At 42.2% G+C, this 21380-nt stretch overlaps 1 protein-coding gene across 3 annotated transcripts in view; it reads right to left on the bottom strand.

Annotated features, from left to right (window-relative positions):
- Positions 1-21380, bottom strand: part of LOC111150673 (protein tyrosine phosphatase, non-receptor type 14) — a 169257-nt gene that overhangs the window by 65450 nt on the left and 82427 nt on the right. The window lies entirely within an intron of this gene.

A 21380-nucleotide genomic window follows, 5' to 3' on the forward strand; every position in this document is an offset into this window, starting at 1 on the left:
GAACTCCGAGCAGAGATCTGAAAGAAAGGAGGAGCTAGCCTTACCAGAGTGTGGAGGAGGGCTGCTCGGTTCAGCAGACACAGGGCCGGGAGGAACAGGTGTAGTGGTGTGTTCAAGGATGGCAAGGAAGCCCGTGGAGTTAGGAGCAAGCAAGGGGACAAACGGTAGGGAACGATGGGGGAAAGGTCACAGAGGCGAGCTGTGATGGAAGGATCTGGACTATTCTGAATGAGGTGGCAAAGCAGCAGAAGGCGCAGAGCAGAGAAGCCACATTAATGGACACACACTGGAAAGAAAGGCGCTGGTTGCAACCTACCCGCTGGCCTGTGAGGAGCTAGAGTGGAAGTCGGGACAGCGGTCAGGAGAAGGGGCAGTGGACGGAGAAGAGTAGCAGTGCGTGTGCAGGAGGCCGTCAGACTCCGGACGCGTTCTGAAGGCTGGACGTGGGCTGCATGAGAAGGAACACTCAGGGACACCAGCGAGAGCTCTGGCCTGAGCCATGGAAATAAAAATTTTATTTTTTTAAATTTTTTAAAGATTTTATCGATTTATTTGTCAGAGAGAGAGAGAGAGAGAGAAAGAGTGCACGAGCGAGCGAACACAGGCAGGGGGAACAGCACACAGAGGGAGAAGCAGGCTCCCCAATGAGCAAGGAGCCCGAGGTGTGGCTCGATCCCAGGACTCTGAGATCATGACCTGAGCCGAAGGCAGATGCTTAACCCACTAAGCCACCCAGGCGCCCTGAAAAATAAAAATTTTGGGTAAAGACTTCTCCTTCTGGGGAAAATAGACTGAACTATTGCTTTAATAAAATTATAACCAGATTATCTTCCACTAAAACTTGTAAGTTCATCAAACCACTTCAAACATCTAGCTCATCACTTTTTAAGTTGGGGGGGATCTTTTCGATATAGTAATGGATTTCCTCTTTTGTTCATCATTCTTCTTCCTCCTCCTTGTCTCTTAAATCCTCTGCTTCATATTTCTGTATAAGATATAACTTTACAGAATGAAGCTTATAGATATTTCTACCTGTTTTCCATGATATGAATTTTCCATGCAGACCAAGATAGATGAGGAGACCTGCGTAGCAAGTGCAAAATGGGCAAAGGTTAAGTGGTAGGAAATGGGAAATGAAATACTACTTTCATTCCATCTTTGGCAAAACCTCTGAAGAAGCCAAATCATGGCCACTTCCCACGTGATCTCCATTAGAAAACGGTCATACTTAAACAACAACAATAAAACTCCCCCAATATCACCAAAGTAAAGAATAATAAGACTAAAAATGGTCTTTGCCGTATAACTTGACCCAAAAACATGCCCTAAAAAATCAGAAAAGAAAAACAAGTTTGTGTAATTAATAGTTACAAGTCCGTGCGTTTTTTTAATTAAGAATTTTATTATTTTTATGAAAACTCATTTTGAGTCACTTGTCACCTTTATCCTGGTGACGAAGTCCTGTACACAGCACTAAGTCCCAAGTACTTCTTCACTTTCTCAAGTCAGCACATTCTGTGTAACTTCCATCACTTCGGACAGAAAGGCATGACTACGCTTATCCACAGACTGCTTTTCTTGTGAAAGTCATGATCACAAAGATTTAAAGTAAGTCTAGAGCAGAATTTGATCAAAAGCATATGCAAAGGAAGGGACGCCTGGGTGGCTCTGTCAGTTAAGTGTTGACTCTTGGTTTCAGCTCAGGTGGTGATCTCGGGGCTGTAGGATCAAGCCCTGAGTCCAGTCCAGTCGGGCTCTGTGCTCAGCGGGGAATCTGCTTGTCCCTTTCCCTCAGCTCCTCCCCCTGCTCATATGCTCTTGCTCTCAAATAAATACATAAAACTTAAAAAACAAAAAAGCATAGGGGTGCCTCGGTGGGTCAGTTCATTTAGCTTCTGCCTTTGGCTCAGGCGGTCCTGGGATCAAGCCCGGCACGGCATCTGGTGCCCCCTGCTCAGAGGGGAGCCTGTTTCTCCCCGCCTGCTGATCCCCCTACCTGTGCGTGCTTTCTCTCACCAGCAAATAAATACAATCTTTAAAAGAAATAAATACATAAGTAGATAGGTAATAAATATTAAAAAATAAAGCATATACAATGGAAAACATCTTCACTTATAAGTGCTTATATAAACTCTTCTATATGTTTATCACCTTCTCTATGGAGGGGATCTGGAATAATTAGCACATGAAAATAAACCCATTATCTGGGAACTTGAGCAACACTGTTTCATACTCTTTTTAGAGACTACAGTTCAGTATCTAATTTTAATCATTCCGATAACTAGGGTACCATATGCTCCCATGATTCCCAACCAGAATTTTATAAAAATGGAAGAAGCCACTCAAAAGCTACAATGAATATTTTTTTAAAAGATTTATTTATTTGACACAGAGAGAGAGAGAGAGAGAGAGAGAGAGATCACAAGTGGACAGAGCAGCAGGCAGAGAGAGAAGGAGAAGCAGGCTCCCTGCCAAGCAGAGAGCCCGATGCGGGGCTCGATCCCAGGACCCTGGGATCATGACCCAAGCCGAAGGCACAGGCTTAACCCAATGAGCCACCCAGGCGCCCCAAAAGCTACTATGAATATTTTAAAAAATGTGACCTTCATGAGGGCAGGGATTTTGTCTATTTTGTTGATGCCCTTATCTCCAGTACCTGGAAGATTCCTAATGCACAACAGACATTCGGTGAATACTCACTGAAGGCATAGACACATCTGTGAATGAGTGAATGAAAATACCACAGTGACTGGCACATTGTCCAAAATGGCTGTCCAATTAAAATATCGATCATGCAAAATTATCGTAAATTATATTAATTATTCAGTACAAAGGATAAGTATGTAATATTTAACAACAAAATACTTATAGAAAGTACTAATGGTAGATAACTTTTTAAGAACAGGGTTTTGGGGCACCTGGGTGGCTCAGTAAGTTGGGCGGCTGACTCGATTTTGGCGCAGGTTATGATCTCAGGATTGTGAGACTGAGCCCCACTTCAGGCTCCACAGTCAGGGGGAGTCTGCTTCAGGATTCTCTCTCTCCCTGTGCCCCTCCCTCCCCTCTCTAAAATAAATGAATAATCTCAAAACATAGGGCTTTACAATGAGGAGAAAAAGTAAAAGAAGAGTGTCCCCTCTATAATGAAAATATTGGGTACTCTAGATGTGGAAGGTAATATTTTTCCTTAATGAATCACCATTTGAAAACTCTAAAGAAGAAATTACATAATTTAGTTCCAAGATGCAGAACAAGACTTCATACCAGGAATCTGTGACCCAATAATAATAGGAAAGTCTTGTCCTTCAACAAATCCTTTCTTCCAAGAAATCAAAACCTTATGTAAAATGTTTTAATTATTTCTGTAAGATAGAAATTTTCAAATTCTGCTGTGATAAAGGAGCTATTTAACAGATTGGGGAGATAACAGAGATGCTAACCGCTTACCCCAAGGTCACACAGCAAGTTAACGGGGGCACCAAGAGCAACACAAAATTGCTGGCCCCTGTTTTTCTCTATTTCTTGCTGAAACCACATTGATTCAATATAATTGGACAAACAGATATGTCTGTGTTGGCAGAAGGAAGGAATAAACCTCATCATCTCCATTTTGTGAAAACAGGCTCATGGATGGTAGTCAGCTTATACACAGTTATACAAGGAGTGAAGGAGCCAAAACATAAACCCAGGGCTCTGTCTGCTACACTTGGCTCCTTCCCACCACATTCTACGGCATCCATGAGGTGTTTACACTCCAATTTTCCTCTCCTCAGAATGTTTTCTCTTCAGACTTCCCACCTTCACCCATCAGTGAGCCCCTGCTACTGGGGGTGGGGGGTGGGGAGTTATCTTACCCTTTGGGTATGTTGGGGGAGAAAACAGGCTTATGGACCCTCAGCGGGCTCGTCTTCCCTTCCAACAGTCTTGATTCACTTATCACAGCCCAATGTCTTCTTTAAAGCCCAGTTCAACAGATACTTTCTGTGACGGCTAATTTTCTGTGTCAACCTGACTAGGGCCATACTACCCAGATAGTTTGGTCAAAGATTACTCTAGATGTGTCTGTGGAGGTAATTTTTAGATAAGATAAACATTTAAATCAGTAGACTGAGTAGAGGACTCTCCATAACGTGGGTGGGCCGCAACCATTCAGTCGACAACATTAAGAAAAAGACTGACCTCCCCCGAAGAAGAGGAAATTCTACGATCAGACCACCTTTGGACTCAACCTCAAACTCCTCCTGGGGTCTTCAGGTCTACAGGCTGCAGAACTACCTTGCGGATTTTGGACTTCACAGCTTCCAAAATCATGCGAGTCAGTTCCTTAACATAAATCAATCTCTGTGTGTGTAGATATATATTACATATACTGTTATCCTGTTAGATCTTTTTCTCTGGAAAACCCTAAAATACCTTGCCAAAGTTTCTCCTCACCACTCCACCCATGAAGGATACCCCCAGTAGGTACCTATCATACACTACCCTGTAGTGGTAGGTATATTTATGTGACCATCAAATCTTCCTTAATAGAGTGGGAAACCCATTCAGGACAGGAATGGCATCGTGTGCCACTCAGCATCTTACAGTGGCTTTACGCTCAGAAAATAATACGTGGGTGGACTAAATGCCCAGAGATGAATCTAGAAGGCAGAGGAGGCTTCCCAGATAAAAGGCAAAAGGAAAAGGGAGATACCTCAGTGACTAGCAAAGACCCCAGGAAGGAGAAGCCCAGGGTGCCGAATACTGAATAGATCAGATAGAGAAGTAAGAAGGATTTGTGGAAAAAGTAGGGGGCAAGAAGGAGGGTGCAGACTTGTAATGCTTCCCATGCCTTTGTATGCTTGTCTTTACCTGCCAGGCAATGGTCAGTCATTAAACATTTTTTTAAAGATTGTATTTATTTGTCAAAGAAAGAGAGCACAAGCAGGGACAGTGGCAGGCAGAGCAGGCAGAGGGAGAAGCAGGCTCCCCGCTGAGCAAGGAGACCAACGCGGGACTCGATCCCAGGACCCTGGAATCATGACCTGAGCTGAAGGCAGGCGCTTAACCAACTGAGCCACCCAGGCATCCCAAGTCATTAAACATTTTTGATAAGGAAATTATGAAAATAGCCTTTAAGAAGGATGCTTAGGGTTGCTGTGCACACCATATTTTCTAAAAATTTATTTTAGAGAAAGAGAGAGAGAGAGTGTGTGCATACACGTGAGCATGGGGAGGAGCAGAGTGTGGACACTGATGCAGGGTTTGGTCCCATGACCCTGGGATCATGACCTGAACTGAAACCAAGAGTCAGAGGCTTAACCGACTGAGCCGCCGCGATGCCCCTGGCATTTACATGGTATTAACAGATGGACTGTAGAGACACAAGAGGCCAAATAATAATGGGAATGGTGGTCGGGCACTACAGAGCATGGCTTTTCCATTTACTAACCAGTTCAATCACTAAGGATCCCTCTGTTCATGAAGATACGGAGTCTTGGGGAAGGACCAATAACTTCCCTGAGGGCAGAGAGAAAGCAACGGAAGCAGGATTCAAATCCAAGCCTCAGTGATTCAAAAGCCTGTGCTCTTACCCACTTCATTGTATTTCAGGATGGAAGTAAGAAAACATGCAGTAGGGGCAGAGTAGGCTAGAGCGGATTTAAATAAGATACGTATAGCATAGTGGGAAACACGTGGATTCTTGGGCCACACTGTAGATTCAAATCATGGCTCTGTCACTTACTCATACTGTGATGGCGGGTAAGTTATACAACCTCCCTGTGTATTAGTTTCCTATTCTGTAAAATTAGAATAATAATAGTGCTAACTCCAAAAGTTGTCGTAAGAACTAAATGACTTCATACATATAAAGAGTTTAGAATTGTGCCCCACCACAAAGTACATTCTCAATAATGTTAATAGTCACTGTTATTGTTCCTATTAAGAAAGAGCAATAATCCTACTGACCTGCAACTAAGTGCCAGAGCACTGGCTTTTATGTTTGTAGATGTAGCCTAAGGGCCTCAAACATAGTAGACACTCAATAAATATTTAGTGAATGACGAATTCAATATACGGAGTAAAAGGACAGCAACCTCAAGTATCTAAAAATTTTCAGCCTTAAAAATGTGCTTTTTATTTTGCTGGCAGTAATAAACATTTTGGAGAACTGCTGGGTAAAATTTGTGTATACATACTCAGCAGAAATGAGTACATGCATCGAAACCAAGTGCAAGCATGCCACGCATCCATAGGATACGCACTGGGATGCCCATATGACGTACCAGAAATGTAAATAGCAGCATAGTTCATAATTGCTCCAAATTGGAAATAATCCAATTGTCCTTCAACAGCAGGATGAGTAAAATGTAGTGTACAAACTTCTAGCTATAAAATAAGTAAGTCATGGGGATGTAATATACAACATAGGAAATGCAATCAATATTGTAATAATTGTATATGGTGACAGACGGTAATTAGACTTATCACAGGGAACATTTCATAATGTATAAAAATATTGACATCACTATGATGTACACCTAAAGCTAAAAGAATACTGTACATTCTCAGTAACACTTCAATTTTCAGAAAAATATAATATATAGCCCTGTGCTGGAATATTATGCAGCACTGAAAATTACCAATATCTAACTACACACGACAATACAGATGACTCTCAAAAAATGTTGGTCAAAGAAGACACCAAAGAGCACATGCTCTATCATCCCACCTTAAAAACAATCAAAGCAAAACCAATTTATGTTGTCAGAAGTCAGGATAGTGGTCACTCTCAGGGGACAGAGGTTGAGAGGGAACATGAAGAAGGATGTTTCAATTCTTAATCTAGGCATTGGTTGCAAAGGTGTATTCGTGTTGTACAGATTCGTTGAATTGTACACTTTGGTTTCTGCACTGTCTGTAAATTGAACAGTTTATCTAAAAAATACTGGTAACAGAAGGTGACAATGTGACTCCAAGAGAAAAGTCTACCAGAGCTTGGCGGAAAATATTTAGGGAATAATTTAAATGTAAGGTCAACAGAAAATAACAGGAGGAAAACAGTTCATTGGTCTATCTTCCTTGTTCCTACGAGGATTGATTGAGATAGAATGAGCAAAGTGTCCTGTGTAGAGATGTTCGACAAATGGTAGTGGCCATCAACACCCAAAGAGCCTGAAGCAAGAATGCGACACAGAGCAGTGGGGCTCACATGAGTGCATCCTCCTGGAGAAAAGGGCTGTATCTTGTGTATACTTCTGGTGTCTTGTACACAGTAGATACTCACTTATATGAATGAATGAATGAGTGAGTGAGTGAATGGAAGACTGTCCTGCCAGCAGGAAAGTGGTAAGATGTGGGTGATACCAAATCAAGACGCATCTGTCAGAAACTACTCCTAAAGGCTGAAAATGATTAAGATCTACTGCAGATCGTATATAAAGAGAAAACATTTAGGAGGGCAGAATTCTGGCAAATTGGGGATCAGAAGATGACGAGCAGTAGGTCCGAGACTGGATGAAGCTTGAAAGGCACCACAAACCAAGTAGGAGGAGGATTTCAAGAAGTGGACTCTTTCTGTCTAGTGCTGTCTGTGAGTGAAGAGAACAAAAGTAAGAAAAGGCCACTGGTTCAGAGGTGGGGGTGTCCTTTAGTAACCGTCAAGAGGCCAATGTGAGCAAAATCAGTTACATAACTTTTCAAGGACTCAAAGGATCCAACAAACAAAAAATGATGGAGGCAGCAAGTAAATACATAGAAAACAAGCCAAAAACCAGACATCTGAAGGTAAGAGAGATACTCAGTAGTAATTAGGATATATAAAGGTGTATAAATATACACAAGTATAAATATTTTGTGGTTAGTATTTAAGATAGAGAAAAAACCATCGTTAAAACAGAAGGCAAGGAATCTATGAGAAACAGATATTAAAGACATTTGAAAATTATGGGACATTGGAGTAAGTGTGGGTAAAAATTGAGGATCCAAAAAAAAAAAAAAAGGCAGAAAGACGAACTTCCTTGCAAAGAACAGACACCCACCCAGTCCTTGGGCTTCCGAAGGTCGAGGTGGAGGTGCGAGGGGTATAGCAGGGGCTGGACTGTGTGGAGCACAGCATACAGGCATGGGGAGCACCAGTCTGGAAGCTAATGCTCGGGCAGACTCTGATCAGGCTGGTTTCATACAAGGGAGTCAGATTTGATGATTTGTGATGTCTTTTGTCATTACAAAATTCTGTGTTTCTTAAGTGGAAATCATAAAAGAATCCGTACAATGCCCAAATGAGCCTCCATCATTCCAGCAGACACTACTGTAGACAATTAACTATGTATACTTCATTCCCCACAGTCAGAAAGCTAGATTGATTTCTCTTCTATTTGAATAGCCTCTAATGCAATTACTTGTATACCGAGTCAAGGGTAAGGAGGGTAAAATGTTTTAGGTTTGTTTTGTGTATGTGCTTTCAGGTAAAATGCAAGTATCACAGAGCAATGGACAAAAATCTCTGTAATTCAATTCAATATTCTTCTACTATCTATATGTTTAAAGCTCTAAATGCATTTCTAATTATATTGTGGTTATAATTATACAATGTTATAAATTAGCAAATAATCACATTAAATGAGGAAGGAAAAATGCCTACTTTGGGAGAATAATGGTTAAATAATCTGGGACACTCTTTTGAACATGAACCAGGTATAAAGAATATAGTTTTCCTATCTCTGGTATTTTCCAACTTCCTGTGGATAAAATATTCCCAGGCCTTTTAAAAAAAAAATAAACATGGAATTTTTTGGTGAAATACTGTCAGAGTATTAGCTCTCAGGGTAACACATTCACTACTCATAACAAGAGGGAGCACATCACAAAATCATGGGAGGGGTTACGTGTGCATAAGCAACACGGAATATCTCCATGTACATAAGGAGGGGGTCGTAAAAGTTTGTTTGGAAAACTAAGATAAATCCTATCTGGAATGGAGCCTTTGTATTAAAAAAAATTTTTTTTTTACTTAAATGTATTGTGTTTCTTATTGGTATTTGGAATCAAAGATTCAATGAACCAGTCTAGGAAAATAATATATATTTTTTAAAAACTGATCATGAAAAGAAACTCTGTTTTCACAGTTTTAAACTTGCACTTGTTTGAAATGATCTTATTCCTGTTTCTCAATTTACCTATTGTTTCGTCTTTTATTTACCTAAATGCAGTAGAAATCAACAAACCAGAGAAATCCAAGAACAGAATTCTCAATTTTGAAAAATTCTCATTTTCTTAAATTTAAGTCTACAATGTCAAAGTCTGGGGAAATAGTGGAAAAGGTCTCATTTAAGGTTCTAGAGTACTAATGTAGTATAATTCAGGCCAGTTGTTATTACTGCCTTTATTACAGATGCACAGAATACTAAACATTTGCTATAGTACTGCCCCTTATAATGCAAACCATACATTATGTATAATCTATAATGCATTATCAAAATTTACGGAATTAAAAGATTAAAATGTTACATATTAAAGTTGAGGAAATACAAACTGAACAAAATTCCTGCAGAACCTTGGGTTCCCATTCTGTATATTTGAGGATCCCATGAAGATGCCCACAGTTATTCTGCAAATAAGCCCACACCATCCATCCTCTAAATTTCCCAGCCTAAACCAGGTGTTCTGGACTTTGCAACTCTTTCATTCTGATCCCACTGCCTTGAAATCCACCCTGTTCCTAACATCGATACACTAACATAAAACACTAGTAACTGCTGAAAGAACATCAAGGTATAGCTGCATTCCATTTAACCAAACTTAAGTAAGTCCAAAAATCACTGGTGGCACTAAGTAAAAACAGATTCTGATTCCGGAAGTCGAGAGCGATGTAGAGCAATCTGAATTTTTAAAGAATGCCAAGGGCAATTCTGCTAAGGACCACATTTCAAAAGTCAACGGGCTCCCGATATCTCCATTTTGCTTTGTTTTTTTTAAAAAATAATCATCACTTGGGGCACCTGGATGGCTCAGTGGGTTAAGGCCTCTGCCTTCAGCTCCGGTCATGATCCCAGGCTCCTGGGTCGAGCCCGAGTCGGGCTCTCTGCTCAGCAGGGAACCTGCTTCCCCATCTCTCTCCTGCCTGCTTGTGATCTCTGTCAAATAAATAAATAATCTTAAAAAAAAAAAAATCACTTACCAAGGGTCTATCAATCATCTTCTTAAATAATCTTTAATTGGAATCTGTTTATCTTCTTCGGACTACACCCTCTTCAAGTTACAAAGACTGCAAGATTAGCATCAGGTCAGCCTGGTCCCTCCTGCTGCAGCCCAGCCTGGCTTCAAGACCCTGAGCAGCTGCTCTGACCATTTGTGAAGCTTCGAGGCCAGGCCTGCCTTATCCTCTTCGCTCACGCTCATCTGAGAACGTCGGCAGAGCGAGAGGACCAGCCTGGGCCGTCTGGATCAGATCTGCTCCCCGACGTGGGAGTGGGGTGAGGATGGAGAACTTCCTTGGGAAGTAGGTATTTATGATAACAACACAGTTTTTGTTTGAATGAGTTTTCGCAACTCTATCTTCACGCAGTGTCCAAGAAAATATGGGACAAATTTGAGGTTCTCTTTAACCACATTAAAACTTTTAAAGAGAGTAATTTTGTCTTCTGGAACTCACGAGTCAGTACCAGCTTTGGATGCAACAGCATTGAACGGTGATTTGGACTCTGCTAATCATGAATTATGTACTAAGCCCTTCAATGGCTCTGTAATGTTTCAACTTGGCTAGGCTGAACTACATTTCCCAGAATGCACCTCCCTGGGTGTTTCCAGGTGGTGTGGGCCAGGACTGATTCGGCCAGGTGATTGTTAAGTTACCTTCAACAGCTTGCTGAGGGACGCCGCAATCTGTCACTACCTCCTAACAGATCTTTTTTTTTTAATTAAAAAAAAAAAAAAACACCAAACATCTGGATATCTACTATGCACTGAACGCACTGATAGGTGTTTTCTGAAGCTGTGCTAATATCATTTCCTGACAATAAACGCAGAAGGTGAGTTTTGGGGACTTACAGGGCCTGACCAAGAAACAAATACCTGAGAGTTAGATCTTCTGACTACAGGTCTGTGCTGCTACTAAAGTCATTTTGTTTTTGAACAACATTTTATCCACCACCCCCCCCTTTTATTTTTTGGAAGATTAGACCAAACACCAGTCTTTGCTGATTCCATCCATCATTCTAAATACACAACACAGCCTGGCAGATAGAATAACCTGCCTTTGAATTCTTCCATCAGGATCCACAGTTGGTCATTTATTAGGAGGATCCAAGTTAGTGAACTTTCCCAGTTTTCCTCAGATCTACCGGCTTCCTGCTTTAGTTATCATCATAAATGTCTTGACTACCTCCTTCACAACATCTGTCCTGGTCAAAAAACATGTGTTTCTAACATTGCTTTATCTCCATGAGTTTCTATTAAAGTATCATGTTTCCGACTTGCTTGTAGTTCAACTTACATAAAATTTGCTGGGCTTTGCCCTGAATAACAGTAACACATTTTCATGCTGGCGAGCCCTCTACTCTCTCTCTCCCCAGCTGCAGGCGAAGATTGATGGGCTGACCTTGAAAGAGTTCGGCTGGGGTAAAATGAAACATGTTGCAACATGTCCCCCCATGATGACTCCAGCTCCACTTGCTTTCCCAAACTGCACCAGAAAGGAGGATCGTTATTCCATAGTCGCACCTGGTAACTTGACGCCAGCTGACACCTTTCTACTGTTTATTTCCAATGTCTCAATTTTCCACTCTTCTAAAGGGCTTAGTGTCATCTGAAAGCTTGGCACTTTCCCTCTGTGCCCAGGGCTGCAGATGACTGATAAAAACATTAAATAAAACCCATCTTAGTTCCAACCTCTACATAATGCTCACTATTTAAATGACTCCATTCAAAGAAGTGCCTGTTTTCTTCTGCTCTTTGTTTCTTCTGTCTGAACTACTTCCTTCCCTTGGACAAAACTCATCTCTTCCAGTTACAGTGTGTCTCAGCTGTCTCAGGGCAAGGGAGAGGAAGATGGGCAAGGGTTTCTGGAAATTTACACAAATCCCATCCATGGGCTCTGCCGTGTCTGCCTGCTTGGTTCACATAAAATCATCCGAGCACCTCATGAAGAGTCAGGCTCTGTCGATGGGCCAAGTGTGACAATGGGCAAAGTCCCTTTATCTCCTTGGTTCTGCTTCTTCATCTGTAAAATGAAGCAACGGGTCTCTGTAATGTGTGATGTTCTATCCTTAGATATAAACTACAATTCTAGTAAAGCTTGATCTGTCTTGATAGAAGAAAAACTATACTTTCTCAAACAGACCACGTTTGCTTATGATCTTGGTGACTTTTTTTCTGTTGGCCTACAGAACATCTGGCACCTTTCTTCTGGATGGAACCCTTTATGAATAAAGCAGATGCTGAAAGCAGTAAGGAGAAAAATCTGGAAACTCTGAGCTACATCTCCATAACAGAAAGTACAGGGCCATGTAATCTAGCACCCTGGAGTGATTTTACACAGAAACAAAGTTTTCAAATGAGGGCTTCAAGGAAATGATCCTCCCCTATCCAGCTACAGTCTCCGGAGGTAGCCAAAGGATTTAGACGGTGAGACGCTGAGTGGCATAAAGCCAAGTGAGCCAATGAAAAGGTATGCGTTGACCCAAGTACTGAGAAGTCCTTCACGTTACACGGACAGTGGCCATAGTCTGAATGCCTACAGGACCAGTCAGGTCACAGGAAGGAGTGAATGTCCACTGTAACACTGTGGGCAGGGCGGGAAGTGGGACAAACTGCAGAGTGCGTGCCTACACTTAAGGCATCCAAATTCAATTTTATAGAAAATGGTCCAGGTGAAACAAAACCTACTGGGAGACCAGAATCCACCCAAACAGCAGCAGCTTACCACCTCTCACCTCACAGGAATGTCAGCTGTCTAGAATTCTTTTTTGACACTTCCAGTAAAAATTAAACCCCGTTACTCTGGGGAGTACAGGGACATATGGACAGATGTACTTGGTGGGCAATGTAACATAAAAGTCAGCTTATTTGATGGATGAAATCTCTACTTATTAGTAAGAAAACTTCTGTTAGGAAAACAATCCTTTTTCGGAGGATAATAATAGCGCCAATTCATAGGTTCTGGAGAAGACTGAAAAATTTAATGGCTGAAGATACTTAGCACAGCACCTCACACACAAATGTTGGCCAGCGTCGTTATTACTACTATTAAATTGTATCATATGATGGAATGCGAACTACATTCTTGCACAGAACCCCACAGAGGAGGTGTGGAAGCCAAGTATGGGGTCAGACAACAGCTCTACCATAAAGCACAATGAAGGCTTCTGTGCTTTCCAGATCCTGCTGCTGCTCGGGCCTGTGGGTCTCTGTCATGTGTGAAAACATGACATCTGTCTCTTCCTTCCCCTCCTCCACACCCATTTGACCCCAACCTAAGGTCCCAGCCCTGAGAGTCCAGGAAAAAGGTAAAGCAAAGGATTCTAAAACCTCTACTCCCTGTGTTTCCCTCTCCTCCCAAGATTTTCAATAACCCATTTTCAAACTACCACACCGTTGGTAATCCCACCCATTATAATGATACCCCTACAAATCCGAAGAATCCTTCATAAGGAAGTGGATGTCTTTAAAATTTCATAGAGCGTAGCTGGCATGCTTTGGCATGACCAAACACCTCTTCCCATAGCTTCTGTTTGTTTTCCCCTCTCTCCACCCCCCAGCTGAAGGTAAACACTGCTATGTGGGATCAGCATGTTCTACTCGGCTTCTGAAAAAATAGAATATGCTAAAATTTGAGTTCATGCTCGATTCCAAATCTTTGATAGTCCCTGGGTCAAATGTGGAATCTTTCTCAGTCTTCTGCAATGTAACTCTGATAAAGAACTATCTGGAATCGACTGAGCGAATGAACAAGCAAATACATTTATCTTTGGAAAGCAAGAAATACACAAAGACTGCAAATATGACCCTTGCTTAAGAAATTAAGTTATTTTCAAAATGGCTTAATAGGAACAGGATACTTGTTTGCTTTTGAAAAGTTCAGGATAGATCATCAAATACTGACAAACACATGAACTATAGGATTATAGATGAGATCATTTTAACACTTTAAAAGCAAAGGCTTTTTAAGGTATACTATTTCATCTGTTTTGGGGAAACTCTGCTTTACTCACGATTAAGACATACATGAGTATATCTTGTTTTACAAAGGGTAAAAATCAGATGCCAGAGCTTCTTTTGAATTATGAATGATGCTTCCAATGTATTTCCTTTTGAAAATCTTATTTTTCGGGGCACCTGGGTGGCTCAGTCAGTAAAGCGTCTGCCTTCAGCTCAGGTCATGATCCTGGGGTCCTGGGGTTGAGCCTGGGCCTCCCTCTCCCTTTCCCTCTCACTCTGCCTTCTCTCTCCCCAGCTGCTATTCTCTCTCTCTCTCTCTCTCTCTCTCTCAAATAAATAAAATCTTAAAACAAACAAACAAACAAACAAAAAACCTCAGGGCACCTGGGTGGCTCAGTCATTAAGCGTCTGCCTTCGGCTCAGGTCATGATCCCAGGGTCCTGGGACTGAGCCCCACATTGGGCTCCCTGCTCCGCGGGAAGCCTGCTTCTCTCTTTCCCACTCCCCCTGCTTGTGTACCCTCTCTCGCTGTGTCTCTCTCTGTCATATAAATAAATAAATAAATCTTTTAAAAAATCTCATTTTTCCATGCATTACAGGACACCTACAATGAATAATATTGTCAAGTGATATTACTAAAATATACTGAATTTTTATTACTATTTGTTTTCTCTTCCTTAAAGGGAAAGAAATTTTTAAAAAGCCACAAAGATTATGTGTAAGGGTTAACTCTGCTTTATCTGCCTATACTTTGTTGTTCTAATGGCAGTAGGTTGCCTAAATAGCTAACAACTTCCCGCATGTCTTGCAAACTGTATCTTTTTCCTGGAACAGGGAGGTTACGGAGTGGGGACAAGCAGGCACCCCTCAGACATTCGGAAGACCAACAATTAAGTAGGGGCTAAGGGGTGCCCTTGATTTAATTAAGAAACATATAAACTTTGCAGAGTCATCTTCACAGTAAAATATGAAGAAATCCTAGATGAGGAATGAGATACACTAATCAATCAGCTTCCCTAAAGGAAATTAAATTGATTTTATAACAACTCCCAGACTGTGCAGGATTTTCCCGTGAGTCAGGTCCAGGAGCAGAAATGGTTACCAGGGCCACGTTTGTATTTTCGTATTTGCATAGATAGTGAACATTTTATTTTTGTTCCATGACAGGTTTTTTTTTTTATTATTTACTTTTTCTCTTTGATCACGCCCGTAACAGTAGACTCAGATCCACCCATTACTGAGAACAAATCCTAAGGTAACATCAAAACAAAAAGAAGAGAATGAACAGAGCTAGAAGTAGGAGGCTCTCCCAGGCTGGACCGGCAACATAATTCAGAGAGTCCAGTGAAAAATAAAAATGCAGAGTCCGTGGTTCAAAAATTATTAAGAATTTCAAGAGGGCCACAGCAGAGCTTTAACCCAAGCACGGGGCCTTTCTGAGCTCAGAGCCGGGCAACCCACCCCCTGGGTCACAGACGCATGAAGCTGGCCTGTGCAAGACACTTGCCAGGCTCTCGGGGTTTCTCCGAAACAGTGAGAAGGCCTTCCCCAGGAAGCGAGCAGGGTCAGCAGTGTTAGCTTTAAGGATGAACTCTAACAGCAATAAATCACATACATGGAAATGAACTAAAAACTGCTTGGAGACCCAGCTCTTTGCAGAAGAGAGGGGAATCGTGAAGATGCGTTGGTTCTTACACACCCTCCGACTAGCAAAATGCCTGACACAGAACAGGTGCTTCCTCTCGGCAGAAATGCAGAATAACGCAAATGGCAACTAACATTTTCATCAAGTTATCTTCTTTTGGGGAGCGGTTCTTCCCTTGGAGACCGCTCTGCTCTTTATAGACTTTTTCCTCTCCTCTCATCAAACAATACCTCACCCACACGGAATAACGTTCAAGGTTAAATCCCAGGAACAACAGCATCTTAAAATATCTAAAATATCTGGCAGAAACAACCCCATTCTCAACCATCAACAGAGAGCGAGAGAGAGAGAGAGAGAGAGAGAGAGAGAAAGAAGACAAGTCCCCATTCACCAGCTGTAGCTGGCCGGAGGAAGATCTGCCTTTCTCAGCAAATTATATTATCTACGGGGGACTCACACGGAATCTTAAGTCTGAGTTGAAGGGAGTCCCTATTTCCCAGCCCACGGGTAAACTTTAAATAGCCATTAAAATGACATTTCAAAATAATAAAAGAACTCAAAGAACCAGAGGAACAAAATAAATGGTGTTGTAAAAGGAAATGGAAACATTACCATAATTAGAGCTTTTAAAAGAGACACTTTAAACATTGGTTGAATGCGGACTTGTTTACAATAGCACTCAAGGCCCCTTGCAAGAGCCTACCCCGGGAAAGCATCGGTATTTACGAGAAAGGGGAGGTGAAGAAAGCTTCTGTAAGGTCACTGGAACTACTTCCTGAAACCTAGTTTAAAAACAAAACAGAAAACAACAACAACACAAAACCAAAACACCATTCTGGCCTTCTCGGGGATGTAAGCTGGCTTTGCCGTCAATACGCCATGGGCCCCCATCATAGTCTGCACATGTAATAACCTCACTCCCCTGTCTCTCACCATCAGGAAAAAATGCACCCCCCCCCCCTTTATGAAACCGAAACGGTGCGGTTTCCAATGCAGGCATTTATTCCCAGTTAGTGAAATGACACCCTGTCCCATAAGTGTTTCCCAGACAGGAACTTCATTTAACATAGAACCCTACCCGGGCCCAAGCAGAGATGAAGTACTTTTTAAGTCCTTCCGATAATAATAACTGGCAGGTGTAACTGACAGGCTAGAATTCAGCCTCCTCGTCCAGAACTTGAGAGAAGATGGGAGGGAGAGGGAAGAACTGCGAGCCTGAAAAGGAGGGAGACCCACGGAGGCAAGGAGTGCAGAAAACCGAGGCAGCACCCACTCGACCAAGGGAGCTTGGAACAAGGCCCACAGCCATGGAGAGGCTGCCAGATGTACCAGATGTGCTAAGACTGCCCTTGGCAAGGGGAGTGACTGTGCTGGTGAGAGCGGGGGCTCTGCTTCCATACAGCACTTGCCTCTAGGACGGCAGATAGCATCCCCTGAACCAGCAGGCCACAGACCTGTCCTGGGTAGGAAGGAAAGGTTACCTGACTTCATTAGGACCAGCAGAAGCTCCTTGGCACCGTGCAAATGCACCATTCACCAGGGAGTGATACAAAGACAGATGTATTTCGGTGAAAGGAAAACGTCCTGGAATTAAAATTTTAGAAACTGTGGCATACCATCAGTAGCTTACACTGTGAAATCTAGATTCGCCCTGCAAAAAACTTCTCTCTTCGAAGTGTTCTCTTTAGTACTAAAAGCACTAAATAGGTACTTCCTCACTGCAGAAAGACTTGGAAAACCCCCAGCCCTAAACTAAAAGCAGTCACCTCAGCCAGCAGCTTTCTGGCTTCCCCTCGCTGTTATTAAGGATCCTTCTGTTTGACAGAGGGTTTCTCCACCTCTCACCAACCATCTTTTCTCTTTCTGTGTCCAGAAAAATCTGAAAACCCCGTGTTTATATGGAGCCCGTTGCTATGCAAATCATTAAAACACATTACAAAAATCTTTCCTTTGAGTCAGGAGGAGAACATAATGGGGAAAAGAGAACCGCTAGCAAGAGTCCCTCTGCTGAACAGGGAAGCAGGCAGAAAAGAGCTGGAGAGACAAAGCAACATGGAAAAAATTATGGTGGTCCCATCCCTTGAGTCATTTTAACCAAAGTGGGAAAACTGACATTTTCAAAGCCCCAAGGTAATGCATCTTAGTTTGCAGTGGGGTTAACAAACCCTGGTCTTAATCTCTGTAATTCCTATGGTTTCATGACTCATCTTCCATCTGTCTACTAGTGTGTTCTTTGTCTCAGCTTTTTCACACTTCTGTAAAAATATCAAGAAATTTTTTTTCCTTCTATGTGGACTCCTGTGTGTGCTCTCCTTTTGATCTCTTTCGTCTTCTTGTTCAATTATCACCTAAAGGGAGGGCCTGAATTGTCCATTTCTTCTCCAACTCAATCACAGCATCTTGGAAGATGTCCTTCTGAGGAGATTTGTTCTTCAAAAATCATATCCAGGAGATGAGATGAAACACAGTATGTCAAAATTAATGTCAAAAAAAAAAAAAAAAGCAGAGCTTCTCAATGTTCTAATTTTAAAAAGTCTGGATGTGATCATTTTCAATTTTCTAATCTAAAAAATCTGTCCCTGATAATTTTAATAAAGTTAACCACTTTCTGAGATAGTTTACAATCAAGATCATTCTCAAATTTTCGTTGTGTTGTTCCCAGTAGTCTATCAACCTGCAAGTTTTCAAGGGTGGGATTTTCTGGGGACAAGAGATGGAATATACAACTTTTATTTTTTTATTTTTTATTTTTTTAGATTATTTATTTATTTGACAGACAGAGATCACAAGTAGGCAGAGAAGCAGAGAGAGAGGGGGAAGCAGGCTCCCTGCTGAGCAGAGAGCCTGATGCAGGGCTTGATCCCAGGACCCTGAGACCATGACCTGAACCGAAGGCAGAGGCTTAATCGACTGAGCCACCCAGGCGCCCCAGGATATACAACTTTTATATACGTCCTCCTTCCACTGCTATGGGTCTTCATATATGTGGGTTCACATACACCCCCCCGCCAAGCAACCAGAGTACTCATTCTAAACTCTTTGCCCTTATTCACAAAGCAGAAATGGCTGGGCCCTACTAATGCTATAGAACCTGTTTTATTCTCAAATAGAAGTGGCCAAACCCTTGCAAACATGTGTTGGGTGAAAACAAGTTTGGTTGGCTTCAGACAAAGGCTTATTTTTTAAGCACAGATGGTTGAATGGCTGCCTCCTCCAACGGGCTGCGCACAATGAAAGACAGACTCCCATTTCTAATCTATGCAAATATCTTACTCTGCGGGGCATCACAAAGACTAACTGTTCCCCTTCTGAGTGGCAGGTCCCAGGTGCTCTCCCAGATGCCAAGGCACAGCTCCACCTGAGATGTCTGGTGACTGGGAGAGCAGCGAATGGCTGAAGAGTTAGTCACTAGCTGCTCCTAATGAGCGTTGTCCCGGCCTTCTGTGAAACATTCCTCTGGAATGCTGCCCTACCACAAGCACCGCTTCTTCCTTGGCTGCTCTGCCTGGAGGACGGTTTCAGTATCCAGTTCGGATCCCAATGCTTCTAAAACCTCCCAAGAAGGCTCAGATTCCCAGCTCCTAATGACCATGAGGTAGCCTTCTTCACCCTGAGTTCGGCTCATTCGTTGGTGTCTAACACAAAACCCAGGAACCCTGAGCATTTTTAAATGGTATTATGGCATAGCCAGGTCTCCTTTGTGCTCTTATCTAGTCCGAACGCCCACAACCCAGGATATGTCTCCTGAATCACACCTGCGTCACTTCCCAAGAATATGCCCTGCTCTCTCTCTCTCCTTTCTCCATCAATTTTCCTTTCTGTACTTAACAACTTCTTATTTCCTCATCGCCCCAGCTAAAGTCTTTCACTTGCCCTGACATCCCTTGGCACATTCTAGTGAGTGCCTTGGAACAACAAAAATTTCTGCAACGCTGGGGAAAAAACCCAACCAAACAAAAGCCCACAAATCCTCATGCAAACCTAGCTCCTAGCTTTACACATCTGTACCATAAAGACAGGGATGTGCCTCCCATCTATACAGTTTAGTTCCAAGTCTAAGTCTAAAAATAGCCTTCAAGTTTTATTGTCTTTGTTCGTTGATCGGCTCAGACAATAACAGAGTTTGCTTCAAAATCCTGGGTTGGAAAAGATTTTGTTCACTCCTTATCGAAACTCATCTGAAATGAACTAAACCAAGGGAGCAAAAAGAGTATCTAAAGAAAAAGAAGTCCTTCCTGATCTCCAGTCTCAACAACGCGTACCATCATAATTCTTATTCTGTACATCAGTTTTTCAGATTTAAACACTTTCTGTGTCAGCCCGTGAATGCAAATATTGACGGTCAAATAACATGGCATGAAGTCTACTTACCAGGAAAATCTAAAACTGTAACGAGCTTTAGAGATTAACTATTTTGTTAATTACCGAGTCTGGATGAGTATCAGAACCACCTGAGAATATTGTTTATTTTAATCCATATATTCTCCCGATCCCTAGCCCCAGACATCCCGATTCAGACTTCTGTTATAGCCCTAGACCCACATGTATAGGAAATGCTACAGGTAATCGTAATAGAGCAGGCCCTGGTCTCTTTGAGAACCACCGATCTAGTCCAACACCTTACGCAATGTGGGGGTCTCCTCTCCAAGATACCACCCCGTCTGTCCAGTCAGTGCCACCCCACTGAAACCAGGACACTCACCCTTTTGTAAGTCTGCTTGTTCTACCTTTTTTTGGCTTAAATTACTAGAAAGAGTGTTCCTGTGTGGAGTCAAATAACCAAAGTCTTTCAACTCCTTGTAGGTCACTTATTATGGGCCCAAATTTTGTGCTGCAGCACTAACAGAATTCCCTTCCCACAAGAGTCTTCCAATTTCCAGAGGCAGCTACGGCACTCTTGCAGGTCTTCATTTTTCTAAGCTTAACCAACGTATTTTGGCTTCATAAAGCACCACTGCTGAGTCCCTCACAGTCACTTCAATGGCTCTTCCTCAACGACAGTCCTTACAGAAGAATGTTCTGGACCCTGTCCAGAGCAGCAACACTTTGTTGTTTTCTTACAGACTGAACTTTGCCCCAGATGTGTGAACTCACAGGCCGGGTTTCATCCTTGTTACCTACCGCCTTGCATTTCATAGTCTGAGGCTAATGCTGTCCTCCTGACCCTGTGTGAGGTACTGAAGGAGGCCTCAGGAGCCAGGGAATATGGTCCCATTCTGAGAAGTTAATAACTTCCTGCCCGGGAAGGAATCTACGTAAGCGAACAAACTTGAAAATGGTGCACAGCGTCCACCCAAACAAATGACAGTTGGGAGACTGAACACGGGTTTCTGGATGAGGCTGTGAGCTATTTCATGGCCTCTGCTGACAGAAAGAGCTCCTAGTTAATAGTAGTTTTTGATTTAAAAAAAAAAAAAAAAAGAAGATGCCAACTATCACCGTAAAATGTATATAAAAATTTTAAGTGCCTCCTTGTCTTAAAAGTATAAAATCTAAGAAACACGTGCAGTAGTCAAGACTGTTCCTTCCTTCTCAGGATGTCGCTAGCATTGCTTCCCAAGTACTCCAAATGCCATCATCCAAGTAAAAGGTGAGCAAG

Source organism: Enhydra lutris, unplaced genomic scaffold, assembly GCF_002288905.1.
Source record: "Enhydra lutris kenyoni isolate GAN:26980312 unplaced genomic scaffold, ASM228890v2 scaffoldscaffold24, whole genome shotgun sequence".
NCBI lineage: Eukaryota > Metazoa > Chordata > Mammalia > Carnivora > Mustelidae > Enhydra > Enhydra lutris.